We start from the raw sequence: 9,716 nt of genomic DNA, 5'->3' as shown, positions 1-9,716 counted from the left end.
CGTGAGCTGCGGGGATTACGTGAGAAGTGCGTGGAAGGTTATGGGGTGCTCAGTAAATCAGTCTTCCCATGTCCTACTCACCCTCCCCTTCCCCAAAGGAATGGAGGCTGGCGATGAATGCACGCCCCAGACAACATGCTCACTCTGGCTTGTATGATTCGGCCACAGTAGGGGAGGCCCAGATGGGACAAAGGGACAGTTGCTCTGGGTAGGAGGGCCACGTCAGATGGACATTCAGAGACAGTCTGGAGCCACATTTGGGACGGATGCAGATCGCAGACCCCAGGGTCAGCAGAATGTGTCCACGTGGGGTCTAGCCTGGTTTGTGTGGCCCAGGAACCCCCTCACCCTCACCCTGCCACACTCACCTAGCTAGCTGCATGCTCTCCAGGCTGACTGCCACCGGGCTGTTGCAGATGTGGCCACATAGGCACTGGGCCCTGTGCTGCTCAGGTCTTGGGTGGTGGGCGGCAACAGGGGTTTAGCCATGCAGGGAGAGGGTGTGTACCACCAGCAGGCAGCTGGCCAGTGCCCCAGTCCCCCAGCACAACGCCAGCTCCCAGGCAGTCTGGCCCAGGCTCCGGTGCAGGCACAGGAAGTGGCCCGGCACTCTCCACAGCTGGCACATCAGAACCACAGGCTGGGTAGAGCTGCAGCTACTTGGCCTAGCCAGGGCCGGAGTGGATGCTGTTGGCAGAGGCCCAGGGGACTCCGGGGGGTACGGCTTGCAGTACAGGTGAATGGAGTCAGAGAGTTGGTGGGTAGCAGTGCGGCCATGGTCGGCCCACCCTGGAGGACAGATGGAGGGGTGGTGGGTGGCCCTCAACTGTGGCCCCACCTTCCCCCCACATCTGCAGGCTGAGCACAAGGGCACTCATGTGGCTTGACCTGGTAGCTTGGGAGGGACCAGACTAGCCCTCTGAAGGTTCTTTCAGCTTCTGTGGTTCTAGTGCCAGTCAGGAAGTGGGTGGGCAGCCAACCTGGAGAGGGATCAGCACCCCAGCTGTGTACGACTCAATTCTCTCCATCCCATCTCGTCACATGGGGGGGTGGGGTCTAGAGAGGAAGAGAGATGAACCATGGGGAGAGGGGGGAGAGAGGGAAGAGAGGGGGAAGAGGCAGCTCCTCCCTCCACCCTCACACTAAAGCTTTTTTCTCCTTCACGACCCCTCCTAGCTTGTAAGAGCCAGACTCCGACCCCAACCTCTCTGGATCTGTGCCCCCTCTCCCTTTTTACATAGACCCCTCCCTTATTAGGGGGCTAGGGGGCCAGTTCTCTCCACCTCACCCCCCTCCCCCAGCAACCCTCCACCTCCAGCTGAGCAGGGTGTCTGGTCAGAGGTAGGGCCAGGGTCAAAGCGTGCAACTGCTGGCAACACCTACCTAGCAGGTCCCAGCTCCAGAACCCTGCTTCCTACAACTGTTATCCTCACCTGCAGGGTGTCAGGGTCACCTTCACCAGCCTCCTTTCCCTTCCAGCTCAGATATGCAAGGAAGATAGGGTTGGGGACCCAAGAGCCCTTGGTCCCAACTTCCTGCCCTACCCCCTCTTAAGCCCACTGGCAACAGGAGTCTCTGGGCTGAGAGCCAGGGTGTCTGGCTCCCAAGGGAGCTGTACCCCCAGCCCAGCTAGTGTCAGGGAAGAGGTAAGGTATGGGAACAGGATGCAGTATTAGCCTGGCACAGGTAGAGATCAGCCTTTCCCTCTCTAGGTGCCTTAGTCTCTCTACTCATGATCCTCACCGGGGAAAGAAGTCCCCGTCCCCACCCCCCGCCCCAGGCATCCCAACAGCCTCCTGTGTTTTGACCCTACACATCAGGGCAAGGGCAGGCAGGGGCTGCCTCCGTTCAACTCAGGAGACGTGGTTTCTCAGAGGGGGTTTCTGCTTCTCTTCTGCCCCCTGGGCTTGGTCTGAGGCAAGAAGGGGCTCCTCTGACAAAAGCTACTGGGGAACAAAATATTTTCCAGGCTCCAGGAAATCAATTGAAAGGAGGAACTTCATTTGGACCCGACACTACCAGGAATCCTCAGCCCTCGGTCCTTCCATGTGGGGAAGGATGCTGCGCTGCTTCCATCCCTCCCATGGTCCACGATGCTTCTAACTCCTTCCCATGCCTCTGGTCTCTGGGAATATCTAGGGACACAAAGGAGGAAAGGACTTTTCATGGTGGAGATACTGGGGGGAGAGGAGCAGGGGCAGAGCACCTTCCCTGCTTGCAGAAGAGGGAATCCCTGGTCTGAGTGCTTTAAGAGCAGTGTGGCACTTCATCCAGCAGGTGGCGCCAGTACCCATCAACCTGTGGGACCCCCAGGGACCCAGGAGTGGGGCAGTTTCCTAGGCAACAGGCAGCCTTTCCAAAAGCCCTGCCCTTGGCAACCATTTCCCTGGTCACCCATGTCCACAGTAAAATTTGGCGTCTGAAGGACAGGAGGAACACAGGAGTAAAATAGTCTCTCCGAAAGGAGAAAAGCTGGCTGGGAGTGGGGAATGGAGTCTAAGAGACCTGCTTTCCACAGACGTTTATTACCAAGCACCGGTCACTGTGGTAGGTGCATCTTATTCTCAGCAATCCCATAAGGCAGTAGTAGCACCTAGTCCTGTATTACGGACGGGGAAAATGAGGCTCGGAGACAGTGACTTCCCAAGTCACCAGATGGTAAGAGGTGAGCTCAGCTAGGAAGCTGGTCCTGCCTGGACATCCCCCCCATCCATTCCACCCTACCTCCTGGTGGGTGTGGTGTCCAAGCCCCTCAGGGAAGCTGGCGTGAGGGGCCTCGGGGTGAAGCTTTCTGGGGGACCAGGAGCACTCTGTGTGGATGAAGGGAGCCAAGGATGAATCCGTCCCTTGCAGTGCGGCCCCCTTTGCCTGGGCTGGGTGGGGGCGCCCCTCCACTCAGGACTCCCTGGACCTTGCAGTGAGGCTCCCCTTTGTTAGAGGACCACAGAGTTGGAGGAGAGGGGGTTTAGGAATTCTGGAGCTTATGTGAACTTTCTAGAGAAACCAAGGATAGGAGCGATCTCCAAGAGGGATGGAGGTGGAGCCCAGGACTGTGAAAGGATTCCGTTTCAGCAGTTGTGTAGAGAAGGCCGGCTTGAACTGGGTCAGGGGACAGATTTGGAGGATTCAAATTCAGTTCAAAGATCTAATCTACTCTCCCTCCCTCTCGATCTCGTTTACCCGCTTGCTCCACATCTCCATGTGGATATGAAATAGGATCTCTTGCTGACCATAACCATAAGCGTTTACTTATACCTGACAACCAGAAGAGCGATCCAGTCAGTCTATGTCCAAAAGCCAACAGCCGGAGACCAGTGTCCCGGCTCGAAGACAGCCAAGCAGAGAGAGCAAATTCCCTCTTACTCAGCCTTTTTGTCCTATTCAGACCTTCAATAGATTGGATGAGGCCAGCTCACATTGGGGAGGAAAATCTGCTTTACTCAGTCTACGGATTCAAATGTTAATCTCACCCAGAAACACCCTAACAGACACACCCAGGATAATGTTCGCCCAGCTATCTGGGCACCCCGTGGCCCTGTGAGGTTGGCACATAAAATTAACCATCCCACTTCCCCACCCATCATCTCAGATCTGGTCCTCCTTAAGTCTACCCCCTGTCAAAAAATATCAATTCCATTCTAGTTGCTCAGATGAAACAAAACCAAAAAATCTTGGTAACACCCCTTGCTCTCACGTTTTGTGTTAAATTCATCAGCAAACCCTGCGGGCGAGCCTCCATCAATGTGTCCTCAGTCTGGTCACTTCTTCCAGTCTCCCCCAACAGCGGTTGGTCTGGGCCACCATCATCTCTTGCATTGGTTACTCCAAGGAGCTCAGGCTTTTCTAGCCCCCAAGGTTGCTTTCCTACCAGGGTCTTCTCCGCATCACAGCCAGGGTGGTTCTTTCAAAATGTTAGCCAGAGGAGGGGCCCCTGCGTGGCTCAGCTAGTTGAGGTTCTCACTCTTAGTTTCATCTCAGGTCGTGATCTGACGGTTTGGGGGTTTGAGCCCCACCTCAGGCTCTGCGCTGCTGGTACAGAGCCTGCTTCAGATTCTCTCTTTCCCTCTTTGCCCTTCCCTTACTCACACTTTCTCCAAATAAATAAATAATAAAACTCTTTGAGTCACCAGGCACCCCTGAAAAAAAAAAAGTAAGCCAAAGCATATCATTTGCTGCTCAAAACCCTCCAGTGACTTTCCTGGGGTGAAAGTCAAATCCAGCCTTTCCTGTGGCCTCCAAGGCCCTTCACGATCTAGCCCCACTACGTCAGACCTTGCTTTCTACCTGTTCCCCCAGGTGAGACGCGCCTCACCCCTTCACTGTCCTCAGGTCTCTGGTCCAGCAGCACCTGGTTAGACAGACCTTCCCCGCCCCTGCACAAAACTGCAAACCACTCCCCTGCCTCAATTCCTGGCACCTCCCTTTCCTGCTTCGTTGTTTTCCATAACACATCACATACTCTCCCTTTGTATGTATCCAGTCTGTTTTCCCTTGTCTGGCTTCATCCTCGAAAGCAGTGTTGCTCATCAATACTTGCTGAATAGAATGAATGAAATTATAAAACATTCATCACCTAACACACACCGCTGAGTCCAGCAAGCAGAGGATGCAAAGATAGGGTTTACTCTATGCTGGGGACTCTGTTTTCAAGCACTGTGTCATTTGATACAGCCACAGGTAGTAGAGACTTCTCATCCTCATTTCTGGAGGAGAAAGGAGGCTCAGAGAGGCAAGTGATTTGCCCAAGGTCAACCAGCTAGTCTGCCACTGAGCCAATTGTGACCCAACCATTTGCTGTCTAGCCCCAAATTCCCTACCCCCCCCCCTCTCTCCAGGGAGCCCAGGAGACCCCCAAGGATGCAGAAGGAAAAACAAGAGAGGAAGGGAATGCTCCTGCCCCTAAGGAGAGAAGTAGAGCAGGACCGAGCTGGTGGGGCCCTGGGTGACAGGGCACCTCACCAGCCCCTGCTGGCCTCCTCCCTCCACTGGTGTGGCCTCTGCAGCCCCAGGGCTGATTGGGCTCCCTCCCCTGGCACCAGCCTTCTCTGCCACACCCCTACCCTTGCCTGGGGCCTGGCTACACAGGGATCCCTTTCTGGCCCAGTGAGGCATGTAACCCCAGGCTGACAGGCGTCCGGATGCCAGGGCAGCTGTGGCTGGCCAAGGGTGAGATCACAGGCTGAGCACTCCGTGCCCGGCCCTCCCCTCTCATCCCAGCCTCACCCCTTGCCCTGCCCAGTACAAAAACTCCCCTCCTAACTCCTGCTGTACCGTAGCTTCCCCCCAGTGGCTCTGGCCTCTTCTGGCAAGGCTTAGTGTATCAGTTTACTGTGGCTGCTATAACAAATTAGCGCAAACGAAGCAGCTCAAAACAACACAAATTCATTATCTTATAGTTGTGGAGCTTGGAAATCTGAAATAGATCCTCCAGTCTGTGCTCCTTCTACAGGCTTGAGAGGACAATCCTTTATCTTGTCTTGTCCAGCTTCTAGAGGCCGCCTGAATTCTTTGGCTCTTTAAAGATGGCAACTTCTCCATCTTCAAAGCCGCAGCTCATCATCTTCAAATCTCCCTGTCTGTCTGACCTTTGCTTCCATTTCCACAGCTGCTCTGACTCTGACCCTCCCGCTTCCCTCTTATAAGGGTTCTTACCATTACATTGGAGCCACTAGGATAATCCAAGATAATCTCCCACCTCAAACCCTTAACATAGTCATGCTTGCAAAGTCCTTTTGCTGTGGAAGGTACCATATTCGCAGATTCTAGAGATTAGACATCTTTGGAGGGCTGTTATTCAACTCTCCACACCTAGTTAGGATGCTCCCTCCCTCCATTGCTCGCTGAGTATTTACAGCGCCTGTATCATGAGCCTCACTCTACCCCATGCTAAACACCATCCATATTCTCTCTCACCATCCTGTGAGGTGGGCGTGGATCCCCACTCTATAGATGAAGGGACTGGCCAGCTCCAGAGCCTGTGGGTTTGCTGCGATCTGAAGGCCGTCTCCTCAAACTAGAAATGAGCGCCTCCCTCCCAGAAGCCCTCTGCTTTGGCTCCAAGTCCCTGGGGTTTTGCATCCTGATCTGGCCTGCAAGTTCCCTAGGCAGGGGTTGTGTCTCTGCCTTTGGGGCCCCGGCGTGGGGCATAGAGGAATGAGTACCTGGGCAATGTTGAGACAGAGGGAAAGATCGGATTTACGGTCTGGGGTTCAGGGATGAGCTCTGGGGGATCTACATGTGTCTGTTCATTTTTCTGGGCAGAGGGAGCAGAATTTCCATGAAATTCTCAGAAGGGCCTCAATTTCCAAGGATTAAGAAACTTTACTCTCGGGTCTGCCTCCAGCCCTCTTTCCTGGGCTTCCTTCTCTGAACCAGCCTGTTACCAGAGTTCACTCAGCACCAGGGGCCATGGCCAGGGGAGGCCAGGGGAGGCGCTGGCTCAAGGAGCTAGTCAGTGGAGCCACTGAATAGCATGGGTCTAGAGGATCCACCTTCATCCTCTTCTCCCCAGCATCTTCTCAATGGTTCAATGCTTTTGAGTTCTTAAAATCTATTATTGTCTGCCCTCCCTCCCATGTCACCCCTTTGCCCCCCCACCCCCACGCACACAATGGCTGTGAGGCCATTTTCTTACTCTTGGTAGAGACTGGTCCTTCAGGGAGGAGCACAGTCTTCCCCAGGGGGCCGGGATGAAGCAGGCGCTCCTCACCTCTGGGTTCCCTTATCACCTTCCAGGCCTCCCAGTGGCCCCGTCCTCCAAGCGTTTCCTGTCGTTGCTCTTGCAGACATGACCTCACCCTCCTATCAGCAGTGATCCAGTCCTGAGAGAAGGGGTGGAACATTCTTCACAGCTCTACCCAGGACAGGACTGGAACACAGGTCTTCCGGTTCTCAAGTAAGACTGATTCAGACGCATCCTTAAGATTTCAGAATTGAGGAGAGAGTTGGATGAATGGCTTATTTCACCTTGAAAAACCAAAAGCGTGTTTTAAACAATCCGCCCCCAAGAGCTGGAAGCAATAGTTGTTTCTGGTTTGCCCCCTTCACCTGTGCCCTTCTTCCTGGAAAGGTTTTTACAAAGGAATTCCTGCAGGCGGCCGTGAGTGGCTGTGCCTGTGGTGGGGGCAGGGCACAGGGTGCAGGCACAAGCCTCTATACCCGCAGCCTGCACCCCGGTAGCGAGCTCCCCACTCACTGCCCAGGAGGGAGGATAGGAGGGGCGGGTGAGGGAAGGGCGGGGAGGTATCTGGAAGGGTTCTTCTCCTTTCTCTCCCAGCAGCGCAGACTCAGAGAACGCCCCTCATTCCCTGCCCAGCCCAGGCCCTCTGGGAGGGGAGGTAGATTTTTGAGTGTCCCCAGCATCAACTCTGCCTTTTGGTCATCCTGCCGTTTACATAACCAAGGCATCGAGTCTCAGGAAGCTGGGGAGGAGGGCTGAGATGAGGAACAGAGATTGCTCTAAGGTTCCTCCCCAGCCCTTGGCGGGAGGGGTGAGGGAAGCCCGCTGAGGAGAGCTGGAGGATGGGGCCTGTGCTGGGGCTGCGGGCTTCCCTTCTGTTGGAAGGGGGTGCCTCCCCCACCGACACCCTCACCAGGCCTCGAGTGGGTGCCAACGTAGCAGCTCTGGCGCCGCCCGCCTGCGCCTCCCTCCCCCACGGGCCCTCGGCCGCTCCTCTCTGTCCTCCAAGCCCGTGAAGGCTGGGGACACAACCAGAGGGGAGGGGCACGGGCAGCAGGGCCTCATGGCTGCGGGTCCCCACGCCCCCTGCTGCGAGAAACAGCTGAGTCCCCCTGGCAGTTGTGGGAAGCCTTCAGGCTGTCGAAAACCAAAGCCCAGCTGAGTCTGCCCCAGCACGTCTGTGCGGGAGGAGGGGCTCGAGCTGAGCCCCCAGCCCAGCCATGGACCTGTCCCCTCAGCGCCGCCCCCCATCCTGTGCCTGGGTGGTCCAGAGTAGGGGACCTCTGCTCTAAGCAGGGCGTGTGCTTTTTCACGGGGATGTGAGAACCAGGACACTTTTCCCTGGGGCCTACTCTGCCCTATAAAACTTAAACAGATCAACCTTGCAGATGGTATCGCAGCTCCTACCAGCCACAGCCTCCTTACCTCTACCTGCTGCCTCGTGCGGACCTCACCCCACAGCCCTTCCCCTAGTAGGAATCCACCTCCCCCAGCCACTTTCATCTGCCACTTGTCCCCACTGCCCCCAACCTCTTCTGTCCACTGCCCCCAAACTTCTCCACCTCCTCCACCCCCCCGCCCCCTCCCCCCACCAGCAGCTTGTCACTCCTGAAACCGAAGCACCATAGTAACACGGTAGAAAACGCTTCTACAGTGTATCTGTGTCCAAAGCACCTCATGTATATTAACTCACTTAGTGGTCTCGGTGACTCTATGAAGGAAGGACGACTATTATCCCCATTTTACAAATGAGGAATCTGATACACTGGAGAACGGTAAGGTTGAGTTAAGTCTAAGGGCTGCAGAAACAAGGAGATAGAGGCCACCAAGCAGGCTCCTGGGAGCAGCTGGCCTTGTCAAAAGATTAAAGCACCGTTCTTTTCTCTTCTTTTCTTTTCTTTTTTTAAATTACAACATAATGTGTGCAGCAGACCTCCCTGACCCCTACCCTATCCACCCTAATCCCCAAGAGCTAAAGACACAAAGAGATGAAATGCAGGAACTCACTGGAAGGACCCTCTGCCAGCCTGCCCCAGCTCCCTGGCCCTAGGAGCCAGAGGCAGGAGGGAAGAAGGATGGGGACCAGAGCAGGGCAGGGCTCCTTGGTCACCGTCTCTGGTCCTCAGGCCTCCTTCCTCTCACCACTCTACTTCCCACTCACCTCCATATTCTTCCTCTCTGTGGGAGAGAGTGGGCAGCCACGTTCAGGCACTGGCCCTCTGGACACTGGGAAGATGCTCTGACCTCCTAGGGGAGGGCTGCCCTGCACAGCTTTGGTTTGTGGTTTCACCACATTTGTGTGTGTTCCTAAAAAAATACCAAAACACCGAGAAGCAAGAACAATCTAACTGGTGAAGGAAAGGATGGTTTTGTGCAAGGTGGAGACTTCCGGGAAGAGGGATGCCGAGCAGAGCCTCTGGCTCTTGGTGTGGCTTTGGCTTCCCTGAGAGTTTACAAGAACCTTTACTGGAAATGTCAGTGAGCAAGGTCACCAGGGAGTCCCGGGAGACCCAGAGTCCACTGTAGCGGGGCCGGAGCGTCCACCGGCCCTCGGAGCTTCGGATGTGGTACGGTCAGGGGCAGTGGCTGCTCTGTGCTCTCTGCTTCTGAGCCTGCTCCTGTCTCCTCTCCAGAGCGAGGCAAGGTGGAACCCTTCTGGAGCAGGCAGAGGCGCACGGACAGAACGGCAGCTTCATTGCACATGGTCAAGGTAAGACAAGTACAAATAAGAATTGGGCAGCATTGCTCCAGTCTGAACCGGAGTCCCTCTTCTGGTGCCCAGATGACATCCCAGGATTCCCCCTTCATTGTCTTCCAAGGAGCCCCTTTGCCCCTCTGCTGTGGTGGATCTCCTGTGTTCTGCACCCCACATTTTCTGCTCTCTTGGTTTACTTTCTAGTTTTGGTAGAACACTTTGTCTAGTAGCTTTTCCAGAAACTGTGCATTGGAAGTAAACATTTTGAAATTTTATACGTCTGAAAAACATACATACCCTAACTTTTTACCTGATTTGATAGCCTGAATGGATATAAACTTC

Source organism: Hyaena hyaena, unplaced genomic scaffold (assembly GCF_003009895.1).
Source record: "Hyaena hyaena isolate Hyena2069 unplaced genomic scaffold, ASM300989v1 scaffold_8, whole genome shotgun sequence".
Lineage (NCBI taxonomy): Eukaryota > Metazoa > Chordata > Mammalia > Carnivora > Hyaenidae > Hyaena > Hyaena hyaena.
Note: the sequence above shows the minus strand (reverse complement) of the source record.